Genomic DNA, 14509 nt, shown 5'->3' on the forward strand with positions numbered 1-14509 from the left:
TGGAAAGTATGACTCCATATTGTGAAAATGACAATACTACCAAAAACAACTTACACATTCAATGCAAACCCAACTCAAATACCAATCCCATTCTTTGAAGAGATGGAAAAGGAAATTTGCAATTTCATTTGGAATGGAAAGAGGCCCAGAATCAGCAAAGCACTCCTTAAAAAGAGAAATAAGGTAGGAGGCATCTCACTCCCTGATTTCAAACCTACTACACTGCCATGGTGGTCAAGACAGTGTGGTACTGATATGATGACAGACACATAGAGAACCCAGAAATCAGCCTATCTACCTATGGTCAATTGATTTTTAACAAAGAGATGAAATCAGTTCACTGCAGAAATGACAACCTTTTTAACAAATGGTGCTGGCAAAATTGGAAACCTACCTGTAGAAAACTCAAACAAGATCCACACCTCACTCCATACAAAAAAAAACAACTCAAAATGGATCATGGCCTAGAACTAAAACCAAGGATTATACATTTCATTAAAGAAACACTTGGAAGAACTCTAGAAGTCCTAATCCACGACATAAACAGTCTTCCAAGCATCCAGAAAAATCTACAACCAGGAGAGGATAAAATAGATGAATGGAGACCTTCTGGCTCTGATTACTTAGTTGCGGCCTCTACTGCACTCAGACCAGCCTGAATGGGACCTTCTAAGAATCAAATCCCTATGCACATCTAAAAACTTCTCCAACAGAGTAAAAAGGAAGGCCAGATTGAGAAAAAATATTTGGTACTGAAATGTCAGATAAGGGACTTATATCTCGAATTTGTAAAATACTCGAACACAACAACAAGATAAATTGAGAAATGGGCACAGGATATGAAGAGACACTTCACCAGAGAAGACATTCAGATGGCCAACAAATATATGAAGAAATGCTCAAAATCCCTAGCTCTTATAGAGATGCAAATCAAAACAACAATGAGATATCGTCTCACCCCAGTAAGAATAGCAAAATTTAAGAGAGCAGCAAACAACAAATGCTGGCAGGGTCGCGAAGAAACTGGAATCCTTATTATTATTACTGAAAAACAAGGAAGTAATGAAATATTATTCAAAATGGGTGACCCTGGAGGACATTATGCTGACTGAAATATCTCAGTCACAAAAGGACAAATACTGCATAGTGCCACTGTTGTAGAGCGGGACTAACATCAGGGTTGGGGTGAGACTGAGAATTGGATAAATCATGTATACTGCATTGAAACATCTGTGAGAGGGAACAGTTTGAAAGCAATATATGATGGATATTATGGTTATCACAAGAGTCCAGAATGAAGGTTGCATCGTGGAGTGGGGGGGGGGGAAGGGTTTGTATACCAATGAAGGACTTTTTCTTTTACTTTTCAAAGAAAAGAGCTAACTGGGGGTGCGGGGGGATGGGTGGGCAGGGAGAAAAATGCAACAATGAATGAATGGAAATCCAAAATCTTGTAAATGTCCATTAAAATTAATAAAATTAAATTTTAAAAAAGGAAAAAACCTTGCCTATACTGTAACCTTTTTGTTTCTGTGTTCATTAGCATTTCATGATATTTTTTAACCTAGGAGCAAATGCTTTTTTACATTCTCCAAGCAAAAGCCACTTCCAGTAAATATCTCAATTCTCTACAAAGACTACGTAAAAAAAAAAAAACCAAAAAAAACCCCACAAACCTTAGTTGTTGTTATGTGCCGTCGCTTGGGACTCATAGGTACCCTATGTACAAGAGCCCTAATGGTCCAAGGACCAATTCCTCCTTGCAACATGCCCAAAGTATGTCAGACGAAGCTTCAGAATCCTTGACTCCAAGGAGCATTCCAGCTTCATCCTCTCCAGGACAAACCTGTTTGTTCTCCTAGCAGTCCATGGTATATTCAACACTCTTCTCCAGCACCACAGCTCAAAGGCATCAATTATCTTTCTATCATCCCTAATCACTGTCCAACTCTCCGATGCATAACATGTAATTGCAAAGACTATAGCCCGAATCAGGCACACCTTAGTCTCCAGCCTGACGTTGTTGCTCTTCAGTACTCTTGAGAGGTCCCTCACAGGTGAGTTCACAAACAATTCATCTCTTGATTTCCTGGCTACTGGTACTAACAGTGTTGACTGTGGAGCCAAGCAAACTAAAACTGTTAACTATCTCAATCTCTTCACCATCCATGATGTTACCAATTGGCCCAGTGGTGAGAATCTTGGTCTTCTTGATGTTGAGCTTCAATCCATATTGAAGGCTGCAGTCCTTGACCTTCTGCAGGAAGCGCTTCAGGTCCTCCTCAGTTTCAGCAAGCAGAGCTGTGCCATCCACATAACGCAGGTTGTTGATAACTCTTCCACCAATCCTGATGCCACATTGCTCCTCATACGGCTCAGCATCTCGGATGATCTTTTCTGCATACAGATTGAAAAGGTATGGAGACAAAATACATCCCTGAGGGACACCCTTCTTGATTTTGAACCATGTAGTGTCTCCTTGATCTGTTCCAATGACCGCCTCTTGGTCCAAGTATAGGTTTCACATTAGCACAATCAAATGTTCTGGGATTCCCATTTTTCTCAGAGTTAGCCATAGCTTATTGTGATTCAGACAGTCAAAAGCCTTTGAAAAGTCAATGAAGCCAGATAGACATACCTCTGGTATTCTCTGCTTTCTGCCAAGATCCATCTAACATTAACTATAATATCCTATAATGTACCACAACCTCTTCTAAACACAGCCTGGACATCTGGCAGTTCTCTGTTGACATATGGCTCCAATCGTTGTTGGATAATTTTCAAAAGAGTCCTGCTTGCATGTGATATTAATGATATTGTTAGACAATTTCAACACTCTGTTGTGTCACCTTTCTTTGGAATGGGAACAAATATCGATCTTTCACAAGTTCCAAATAAATGCTGAATAGGCTCATTTCTCTGCTGGTATAAAAGACTCTTGTCTATCATAATTTTTAGTAATCAGGACAAATGGAGCTGACATCAGAAGGCCTTTCTCACTTTGTGATCTGGGGACACCCACGGGCAAGTCTTGTGGATTCCCAGTAGAAATTGTCTGTTAAGCCTGGACCTTGCGACTGTTGGGATCTTTGTGTAAGTTATCTGTGGTTAGGGAGTCTATTAGACCTGAAATGAACTTCTGTTACATACCACTCATACTTTCTGGAACTCATCAATTTAGGTATCCAAGATCCTTTACAAGGGAAATTATGTTTTCATTCACCTGTTTATGCACACTTTGATTTATAACATTAATCACAATACTCAAAATATGTTCCATACTTCCTAGTAATTTTCATTTTCATTATTCTTTGCCCACACCTGCCCACCCCATCCTCCCCTAATTTGCTCTTCTCTTTGAAAAGTAAAAGAAAAATTATTTCATTGTTATACAATCCCTCTCCCCCAAGTCCACTCCACTATGCAGCCTTCATTTGGTCTCATGTCATGACAATAATACCTTATCACATATCCCTTTTAAACAGTTTTCTCCCTCATCTGTTTCAATGTAGTATACATTATTGAATCCATCTTTCTCATTCTCCTCCCAACACCGATGTCAGTCCCATTCTACAGCAGTGGTACCATGGACTATTTGTCCTTTTTTGACAGAGATATTTCAGTCAGCATAATGTCCTCCAGGGTTACCCATTTTTAATAATATTGCATGAGTTCCTTGTTTTTCAATGCTGCATAGTATTCCATTGTGTGAATATACCACAGCTTCTCTATTCATTCGTTTGTTGATGGGCACTTAGGTTGTTCCCAACTCCTTGCTATTGTGAACAAAGCCGCGATAAACATGGGTGTGCATATATCTGCTTGGGTTTCAGTTATGGTCTCTTTGGGGTATATTCCCAGTAGTGGACTTGCTGGGTCAGATGGTATCTCTATTTGCAACTTTTTGAGAAAGCAACATACCGCCTCCACAGTGGTTGCACCAATTTACACTCCCACCAACAGTGAATAAGGTTCCAGTTTCTCCAAAACCTCGCCAGCATTTGTTTCTTGCTGTTCTGTTAAATTTTGCTATTCTGACTGGGTGAGATGATATCTCATAGTTGTTTTGATTTGTATCTCTCTTAGAGCTAGGGATTTTGAACATTTCTTCATGTATTTGTTGACCATCTGAATGTCTTCTTTGGTGAAGTGCATTTTCATTATTATTTCTTTCCTATTTCTTCCTGCCTTCAGAGTTTGGTCTTTGGGCAAATGTTGCTCTTTTGTTCTTAAAAAGTAATCTTTCGAAAGAGTACCAGCTCTAGAAGCCTAGCCCATAGTGAGTTGTGCTGCTAACTCAAAGGTTGTACCTCTCTGGTTGTTCCTTTTCACCCAGCAGCTCCAAGGGAGAAATATAAGCAATTTCCTTCTGAGTTGATACACTGCCTCTGGAAGCTTACTGAAGGGTCAGCTATGAGTCAATTCTGACTGACTAGCGATTAAAATAATGAATGAAATCTAGGAAGTTAGTGAGCCCCTAATGTTACTTGTCACCATAGTGGAAGCAATCTGCTTTTGAAAAACAAAACAAACCCTCATTGCAGTTGAATTGAAACTGCCTGATAATTTACTCTTCATAGAGTTTCTCAGGCTGTTAATCATCCAAGAAGACAGTGCCCATCTTTCTCCTACAGGACCACTGGTGGATCCCAAACTCCAGAAAGGTGAAGGCTGTTGGATTAGCAGTACAACTCTTGTGGAATATGCCACTAAAATTCTTTGAAATAAGTTCTATAATTCAACTAACTGAAAGCAGGGAATACCAGAGGATTGTCTATCTGTGTTTCATTGATTATGCAAAGGTGTTTGATTGTGTGGATCATAACAAACTGTGGCTTACTCTGAGGAGAACGGGAATCCCAGAACAGTTGATTCTGCTAATGCGAAACCTTTACTTGGCCCAAGAGGCAGTCATCAGAACAGAGCAAGGAAACACTGCATGATTCAAAATTGGGAAGGGTGTACACCAGGGATGTGTCCTCTCTCCATACCTTTTCAACCTGTATGCAGAACAAATTATCTAGGAGGCTGGGCTCTATGATGTGAAGTGTGGAGTCAGGATTGGTGGAAGATCTATCAACAATCTGCATTATGGCAGATGACACAACCCTGCTTGCTGAAACTGTTGTACATAGGGTCGCTATGAGTCGCAAGCGACTGGACAACACATAACAACAATAACTTCATAATGGAATAATATACAGAGAGCTGGGATTGGAGAGTAAACAGGGAAGAACTTGCTTATCATTTCTCAAACTGAAAGAACTGCAAAACAATTTCAAGCCTCAAGTTGAAGTGCTTAAAGATGCTATAGGGAAAATCTTAGATGATCCAGGAAGCATCAAAAGAAGATGGAAGCAATCAGCAAATGACTGGGTTGAGAAACTTTGATACATTCACATGATGGAATACTCTGAAGCACTCAGGAGCAATGATTTTGAAAAATACTATTTAACATAGGAGAGGCTAGAAAGCATTATCCAGAGTGAACTAATTCAATTACATAAGAACTGTATAAGACCATTATTGTAAAACTAGAAGGATAAACAGTGAGATCTGTCTGTATGGACGTAGAAAGAAGGAAGGGGAGGAGGAGGGGGAGGGAAAATAAGGATTTTAAAGAGTTCAGTGGGTGGAGGAAGGAGGTGGGGGGAATGCACATGGATGAAGCATTATGAAAGATAATAAAAAAAGAAATGGGGGAATACACAGAAAGACCAAAAAGAATTGGTTGACACAGAAATACTTCAGGAAGTACCATGTGGTCAAGAGCCAATGGTAATGAAGGAAGAAATTAAAGTTGCACTGAAGTCATTGGCAGAAAAATGAAGCCCAGATTTCAACTAACGGGTGCAGCCTAGTCTATGCCAGGAAATTTGGAGGACAGCTGCATGGCCATCTGACTGGAAAAGATCCGTGTTTGTTCTCATTTTCAAGAAGTGATCCAACAGAATGCTGATATTATTGAACAGTATCACTAATATCATATGCTAGCAATAAATTTCTGAAGATCATTCAAAGATATCTAGAACAGCACATAAATAGGGTGCTGCCAGAAGTTCAAGCTGGATTCAGAAGAGCTGATGGCACCAGGGATATCATTGTTGATGTCAGATGGATCCTGGCTGACAGCAGAGAATACCAGAACTTGTTTGTATTTTATTGACTATACAAAGGTGTTTGATTGTGTGAATAGTAACAAATTATGGCTAACACTAAGAAGAATGGGAGTCCTAGAGCACTTATTTATGCTCATGTGAAACCTATGCCTAGACCAAGAAGTTGTTTTCTGAACAGAGCAAGAGATCAATACATTTTTTTAAATCCTTCAGTATGGATTACATCTCTCAACATCAAGAAAAAAAAATCGTAACCATGGCCTTTTATTATATTTCCCTATTGTTATATTCAGTGAAGGATGCTTATCCAGAGAAACATTTCCTGGGCTATCTGATCCAACACCTTCCTGAGACACCTTTTCTTTCTTTCTTTTTCTCTTTTTTTTTTCCTAGTTAGGTCCTTTTCTTTATTTCCATTATTTTCCATAGTAATAGGGACAATTTTAAATTGAGAAGGGTGGGACACAGACATGACATACACTAAGGAAACATTGGGATACAGATTAAATTTAGAAATATTTACACCTACAACCCCTTCCTCACCTAAGAATTCATCCGTTAAGCTTCTTGGGCTCAAGCTATTACTATAAAACATGTGAAGAATACTATTAAAAAAATATTCTGTTCACAATTGAAGGCATTTCTTTACACTTCCTTTCTAGATTTCTTGCCCCTAAAAAGTGGCATAAATAGTGTGTTAAAAACAGCATGAAAAAGCAAAAAACTGGAGATGAATTTAAGATACCAAAAAAGAAAACGAAAAAAAAAAAATGTTCAATCCTGTTTAGAAATCACGTGCTTTTGGCTTTGGCTGTGGGCTCTGTTTCCTGTTCATACTCAATTTCTACATAGGCTCATTTTCTCAGTGAAGGTCCTTTCAGAGGCACTTTGCCTTTGTGTTTAGCATTGAAGATCTTCTCTTCTTCCTCACTGGAAGAGTTCTCTTCCTGATCTTCATCACTACTAGCATCCAGTTTATCTATATCCTTAAAGTCACTATGTCACTCTCCTTCATCTCAACATCTTCCACAAATTCTCTTTGTCTTACATCATCATCTTCATTTTTTCTTCAGCATCTGAAGAGTTACTCTGTGCCTCCTGCTGTTTCAGGGTGTTGTCGAAAGCATGCATGGGGAAATTGTAGATGTAGCCATACGTATCTTGTTTCAATCTCTCCAGTAATTCCTTTTCAATGGCATTGTCGAACCGGGCAGCTATTAATGCCTTTCCTCTCCTTTCTACCTTTTCCCCTCCTTTACACCTTCTTACTCAAAGGGACAAGTTTCTTCTATCTCTTTAATGTAAGTTTTCGTATTCGAATTAGATACTGAGTGACCTTGGTGAATCTCTGCTTGCATTTGTGTAGAATTAAACGGGGCGAGTAAATCAGATTTTCATTTATTTGCTCCAATGCTTCCTCATAGTTTTAACAGAGACGTTTTGGAAAAGCTGCTCGTTCTATGACCTTCATACACAGGAAGCATTGTCCTTTCTCCTCTTTGATAGTGACATACTGACTGACAAGAGACAGGATGACCGATTACACAGTCCAGTCAAGCTGTATTCATTTCTACAAAAGCTCTGGATTTTCATTCTTATTTTGAAGAAACAAAATTCTTTCCTAGTGTATCGTTCTGAATCACAACGTGGGATTCCCTCCCCCACCCACCCCAGGAATCTCTGGTGGATTAAAATGCACGGAAATGCACTGCTAGGTTGTGTCTCAGGGACTCTTTCTCTAAAACAGATGGCAGCGGTGGGATTCGAACCCACGCCTCCGCAGAGACTGGAGCCTTAATCCAGCGCCTTAGACCGCTCGGCCACACTACCGTTTACGTGAGATCGTCTCTTATCTAAAAAGGAATGAACACAAACCATTTTTTTAAACAATTTTGATGAACATTTACAGAGATTTTGGATTTCCATTCATTCATCGCTGCACTTCTCTCCCCGCCCAGCCCTCCCCCCTCCCAAAGCCATTCTTAAGTGTGGAGTTCTATGTAAAATTCAAAATAGGTATATATATTCTATAAAAACTATTCAGGATAAAAATTCCATGTTTATTTATTGTTTGAAAAGCCAAAGACCTTGCCTTAATTTAAGGAAAGACCATGACTGAATATGTTAATTTATTCTAGGAGTAACCTACAGGAATGCTCATGTAAAGCTCCCTTTAGGATGGTTCCTTATTTGTAGAGTCTGAGCCTTCTCTTGTGTCCCAATTAATTCATAGGAGGCCATGTGTAATTTGGAGACTGGCAATGCATATCTCCCTGTTGCCAATACTTCAGTAATTCAATGAATGTTGTGTAACTAATGAGAACATGATTACTATTGATTGTCAAGCAGTGTACATTGCCTTGTTTAATTTTGTCCTAATGTTGTTATTATCTGCTGTCGAGTCTTCTGCAGATAAACCCTGCACCCTGCTCTATCCTGTGCCATTCTTGTCTCTGACACACTTACTCCATTACCGCAGTTACTGAGTCAATCCGTCTCATTGAGGGTTCATGGAAAATGAATACAACCCAGATGAACACCTTTCCTGATCTAAAAATATACAATGTTCCCTTGTTCTGTTTAGACAGCAGCTGTTTGGTCTAGGTATAAGTTTCCAATGAGCACAATCAAGTGGTCTGGGATTCTTATTCTTCTCATAGTCTCATTCTTCTCAGCTATAGTTTTCTGTGATCCACACAGTCAAAAGCCTTTACATAGTTAACAAAACACAAACAGACGTCCTCTGACATTGTCTTATTTCAGCCAAAATCCATCTGACATCAATAATATCCCTCATATCATGGCTCCTTTAAATCCAGCTTGAAATTCTGGCAATTCTCTGTTGATGTACTGTTTTAGTTTTTAAAAATAATCTATAAAAGACTAAAAGAAGACTATACTTGTATGTGATATCAATAATACTCACACATTTAGTAACCACTATTATTACTGTGCAATTTGAATCAACTCATAGCTGACCCTCCTTGCAAGTTACACACCTGAGGAGACCTACTCTTAATCAGACATAATTAATCTTACTTTTACAGATCTGATTGCTATCCTACCTTATTAACATTATAGAGTTTAGAATTTGCAACACATGGAATAGCTACGTATTAATGAGAATTATGGCCATGTTGACACACAATATTGACCAGGATAGTTTGCACCACCATTCATACACCTTCTGTTTTTCTCTCTAAGGAAGGCTCATTGATTCTAGCAATGAAGAAGTGTCAATATGATTGAGTGTTATAGTTTTGATTAAGTGGTGATATAAAGATCTGATTGGTAAATGATTATATATGTAGCCTAGGTAATTGATTTTTTCATCCCAGTAGCTAAAGCCATTATTCTACCTGCATATAGATTTAATTAGTATAAATTTATAAGTTTTATATATTGATATTTTTCATATATTTATTGTAATTTATGAAAATAATTGTTAAATATTTTAGAAATTTCTTTGTAAGAATATAAATGTAATGTGTACATCTATTCTACTATGTTTAAAACTTGCATAATACACATTTGTCACACTTCACCAATCTACATTGTAATGATGAATCAATATTGAATTTGATCCTGTTGCACTAAAAATAACACAGTTAAAATCTGTGTATGATATTATCTGTACTTTTGTAAGATTTGGAAAAGTGGGAAATACACATCACAGAATAGATTACCTGGTCGGTTGAATAGGAATAATCTTGAGAAAAGTATGAGATTATTCTCCAAAATGGCTATATCAGTATGGACTTCCACTAGAACATGTGAGTTCTCATATCCTCTGTCCTGCAAGACTTGAAAGATCTAGCTTTCTAAGCTTGCCAATGCAATATTGGTAGCATACTACCTAATTTTATCTTGTATTTTTGTAGATTACTGATAATATTAATTTTCCATCTGAGAGCTGAACAATTAACAAAAATGACAGAAAAAGAGTTGTCACGTTAGAAAAGAGTACTGAATATCCCGTGGACTGACAACAGATAGACCTTGGAGAAAGTGAAAAGTAAAACTAGAGTGCCCTTTGGAGGCAAGCATGGAGAAGCGTCATCTCACATACTTTGGAAATGTTACTCAGAGAGGCTATTCTTTGGAGACGAAGACATTCAATGAGATGAAGTGACATGATGACAGCAGCAGTGGGCTCACGTGTGTCAGAAATGGTAAGAATGGTACAGGATGAAGAATAGCATTCAGGTCTGTTGTTCATATGAGTCTTACTCAACTTGACAGCACCTGACAACAACAGCAAAGATTTTCCTGGTGCCCCCAAACAGATATCCTCTCTCAGTAAACGAGACCCAACAAGTTTGGAGGGGAGCTTGGATTTGATGAACAATCTGCTTTTCAATGAGGAATAAAAAGTTTAGGCAGTGTTTTTGGTGAAATGGAGTTTTGAGACGTGCTTAATTTGACTGCATTTCTCCCATTCCCCATACTCCCCTTTCTCCATTGGTTTTTATTTACAGATTCACTAAATGAAGTGTCTTCTTTTGAGAAAAAGTGCTAAGTGTAAAAAAAGTTGAGTATTGCTCTATTCTTCTTGGTTGGTCATGACCTTCCTTATTTTAATCTAAGAACATTGAAATCAGTGTTGATTCAGTCTTTCTCTAATATTCAATGATCTAATACTTGTTAGAAACATTTCATTTTCCAAATACTTGTTGGAAACTTTTTCTTAATTTCTTTCCAAGTCATGTTGTGCTTCTTTCCTAAACATTCTTTTAGGTCTCACACATTTAAAACGAATTACATTTTTCCAGAGACTAGCAATGAACACATTCATTTTAACGACAAAAGAACTGACAAAGAAGAGTATACATGTCACCGGGATGGCCGAGTGGTTAAGGCGTTGGACTTAAGATCCAATGGACAGGTGTCCTCGTGGGTTCGAACCCCACTCCCGGTAGTACTACTTTTAACAGGTAATGCCTGAAGACATATTCCTTGGTGTAAAATTTAGGTGTGAAAAGCAAAGTGGACAAAATTTTAATAATTCCAGACTTCCTAAAATACCACAGGATGAAACTTTTCCTCCTCATTTTATCTTCAAGTGTTAAGAAGTATCTCAGTGTGCAAATATTAAGGAAGTAGTTGTCTAAATCTACGTCAAGGTCCATTTGCACTATAAGATTTTGGTGTGGTTTTTTTTTTTTTTAAATAATCCTTTACCTAACATTCTCACATTGACCCATGTGTCCACATTTCTGCTAGTATCACAGAGTCAGGTTTTATGTTAAATATTGAAATCAGTATGAGCTACTTGATTGGTTTTTTTTTCCTTAGAAAAGTCCATCTCATTTGGTTCTTTCTTAATTCCCATGTAAATTTTAGGTTGCACATACAACACACACACAACACACACACAACACACACACATTGCTGGGATTTTAATTAAATCCATATATCAGCTTGAGGAAATAACGTGCATGTTAATAATATTTAGATTTCCAATTCTTGAATAAATATATACCTCCATTCGTAATGAATTTTTTTATTGGTTTTGTGAGTGCTTTCAGTATTCAGAACAAATATCTTAAAAATAGTTTCCAATCTTGGACTCTGGTGGCCTAGTGGCAAGAAGTTGTACTGCAATGGCAGGGGTATGTGGTTCAAATCCGCCAGTGCCTAGGCACGCACGAAAAACGTGATTTGTTTATTTTATTTTATTTTTTTTTTACTATATTAGTGGTACTAGGGATATTATAGCTAATGTTAGATAGATCTTGGCAGAGAGCAAAAAATACCAGAAGAATGTCTATCTGTGCTTCATTGAGTATGCAAAGGCTTTTGACTGTGAGGATCACAACAAGCTGTGGCTGACTCTGAGAACGGGAATCCCAGAAGATTTGATTGTGCTAACGTAAAACCTATACTTGGACCAAAAGGCAGTCGTCAGAACAGAGCAAGGAGACACTGTTGTTGTTATTGTTGTTATGTGCCGTCAAGTCGTTTGCGACTCATAGTGACCCTACGTACAACAGCCCTAAACCCTGCTCTATCCTGTGCCAATTGCACTGCCTCTGACTCACCAATCCCAATTATCCCGGTCACTGAATCAATCCACCTCATAGAGGGTCTTCCCCTCCTGCGCTGTCTCTCCACCCTCCCAAGCATGATGTCCCTCTCCAAGGACCTGTCCCTCCTTACAACATGTCCAAAGTATGTCAGACGAAGCCCCAGAATCCTAGCCTCCAAGGAGCCATCCAGTTTAACCCTCTCCAGGATGAATCTGTTGAAACAAATGGTACATTCAATACTCTTCTCCATTACCACAGCTCAAAGGCAACAATTTTCCTTCTATCCTCCCTAGTCATTGTCCAACTTTCTGATGCATAACAAGTGATTGTAAAGACCATGGCCTGTATCAGGCACACCTTAGTCTCCAGGGAGACACCGTTGTTCTTGAGTACTTTAGAGAGGTCCCTAACAGCAGACTTTCCCATCGCAATAAGTGTTTTTTATTTCCTGCCTACTGGTGCCAAGAGTGTTGACCGTGGAGCCGAGCAAACTGAAGCTGTGAACAAGGAGACACTACATGGTTCAAAATCAAGAAGGGGGGGTCTGTCAAGGTTGTAGTCTGTCTCCATACCTTTTCAATCTGTACGCAGAACAGATCATCTGAGACGCTGGGCTGTATGAGGATGAATGTGGCATCAGGATTGGTGGAAGAGTCATCAACAACCTGCGTTATGCAGATGGCACAACCCTGCTTGCTGAAACTGAGGACCTGAAGCACTTTCTGCAGAAGGTCAAGGACTGCAGCCTCCTATATGGATTGAAGCTCAACATCCAGAAAACAAACATTCTCACCACTGGGCCAATTGGCAGCATCACTATGGATGGTGAAGAGATTGAGACAGTTAACAGTTTTAGTTCGCTTGGCTCCACAATTAACACTCTTGGTAACAGCAGTCAGGAAATCAGGAGACTAAATGCATTGGGAAAGTCGGCTGTGAGGGACCTCTCAAGAGTACTGAAGAGCAGACATCAGGCTGGAGACTAAGGTGTGCCTGATCTGGGTCAGAGTCTTCGCATTTACATGCTATGCATCAGAAAGTTGGACAGTGAATAGGGTTGGTAGAAAGATAATTGATGCCTTTGAGCTGTGGTGCTGGAGAAGAGTGTTGAATATACCATGGACTGCTAGGAGAAGAAACAGGTTTGTCATGGAGAAGGTGAAGTCGGAATGCTCCTTGGAGTCAAGGATTCTGAAGCTTCGTCTGACATACTTTGGGCATGTTGCAAGGAGGGACTGGTCCTTGGAGAGGGACATCATGTTTGGCAGAATGGAGGGGCGGCAAAGGAGAGGAAGACCCTCGATGAGATGGATCGATTCTGTGACTGGAGCGGTGGGAATAAGTGGGTTTGAGATGGCTAGGTTGGCACAGGATAGAATGGCGTTTAGGGCTCTTGTACATGAGTGGCAAACGACTCGATGGCACATAGCAACAACAAGAGATTAATATAGAAGTATTTAATGGAATTCGGTGCTGCTGTGAATGGCACTGGTTTTAAATTTTAATTTCTAATTCTTTGTCGATGATAGTTGGAATTAGAGCTGACCCTCCAGAGGATTTTGAAAAGCCTACAAATCTCACGGGAGGAGACGGCAGCTGATGGTTTCAAATTGTCAGTAATGCTCAGTCTTTGACTCAGCAGCGACACTACCTTCAAGAAAGCTGTAGACTGGTATTCGTTATGAAACCAGCAAAAAGAATCAAGATTTTAAAAAATACATATATACGAAAAGGATAAGAATAACGTTATTTAAACATTCAAGGAGCAATCAGTGTAATCCACCACATTAACAGACTAAAGAAAACACGATACAGAAAAAGTTCAACAAAATTCAGCATTTATGTTAAAACTCTGTAAATTAGGAACAGAAAAATATTTTCTCCACTTGATAAAGAATCTATGGCCAACGTCAAAACTAATGATGAAAGAGTGGATGTTTGCCTCCTCCAGGAAAAGTTACCATTACTGAAGGTCTACTCAGCACTCCTATTTAACATTGAGCTAGAAGGCCTACCCAGTATAATGACAATGAAAAAGAAAGAAAAGTGTTCGTATTGTAAAGGAGGACATGAAACATTCTATAGTCACGACATAATTATCTGCACAGAATATTCCAAGTAATAATCTTAAAGCTCTCAAGAATTTTAGGAAGGATTTTTTTAAGATCAAAGGATGAAAGGGTAATTAAAAATAATTGTCATCTGTTATCAATGATTAATTTTATTCCTGCCTTTTGGTTATTTATACTTTGTCTCTTTTTTCTCAATCAATATGCCTAGATGTTTATCAGTAAAATTAACATATACAATGTATCAGCTATTGATTTGATTGATACTCTACTGCTTCTATATTTTTTAATA

At 38.7% G+C, this 14509-nt stretch overlaps 2 non-coding genes and 1 pseudogene across 2 annotated transcripts; 1 reads left to right on the forward strand and 2 right to left on the reverse strand.

The window, feature by feature from the left end:
• Positions 1-6910: 6910 nt before the first annotated feature.
• Positions 6911-14509, reverse strand: part of LOC102877669 — a 9657-nt pseudogene continuing 2058 nt past the window's right edge.
• Positions 7868-7949, reverse strand: TRNAL-AAG. The gene has a single exon. It is a non-coding gene; the product is annotated as a tRNA-Leu (tRNA).
• Positions 10955-11037, forward strand: TRNAL-UAA. The gene has a single exon. It is a non-coding gene; the product is annotated as a tRNA-Leu (tRNA).

The sequence above is a fragment of the Elephantulus edwardii genome, unplaced genomic scaffold (genome assembly GCF_000299155.1).
Source record: "Elephantulus edwardii isolate Elephantulus edwardi_28Jun2011 unplaced genomic scaffold, EleEdw1.0 scaffold00599, whole genome shotgun sequence".
NCBI lineage: Eukaryota > Metazoa > Chordata > Mammalia > Macroscelidea > Macroscelididae > Elephantulus > Elephantulus edwardii.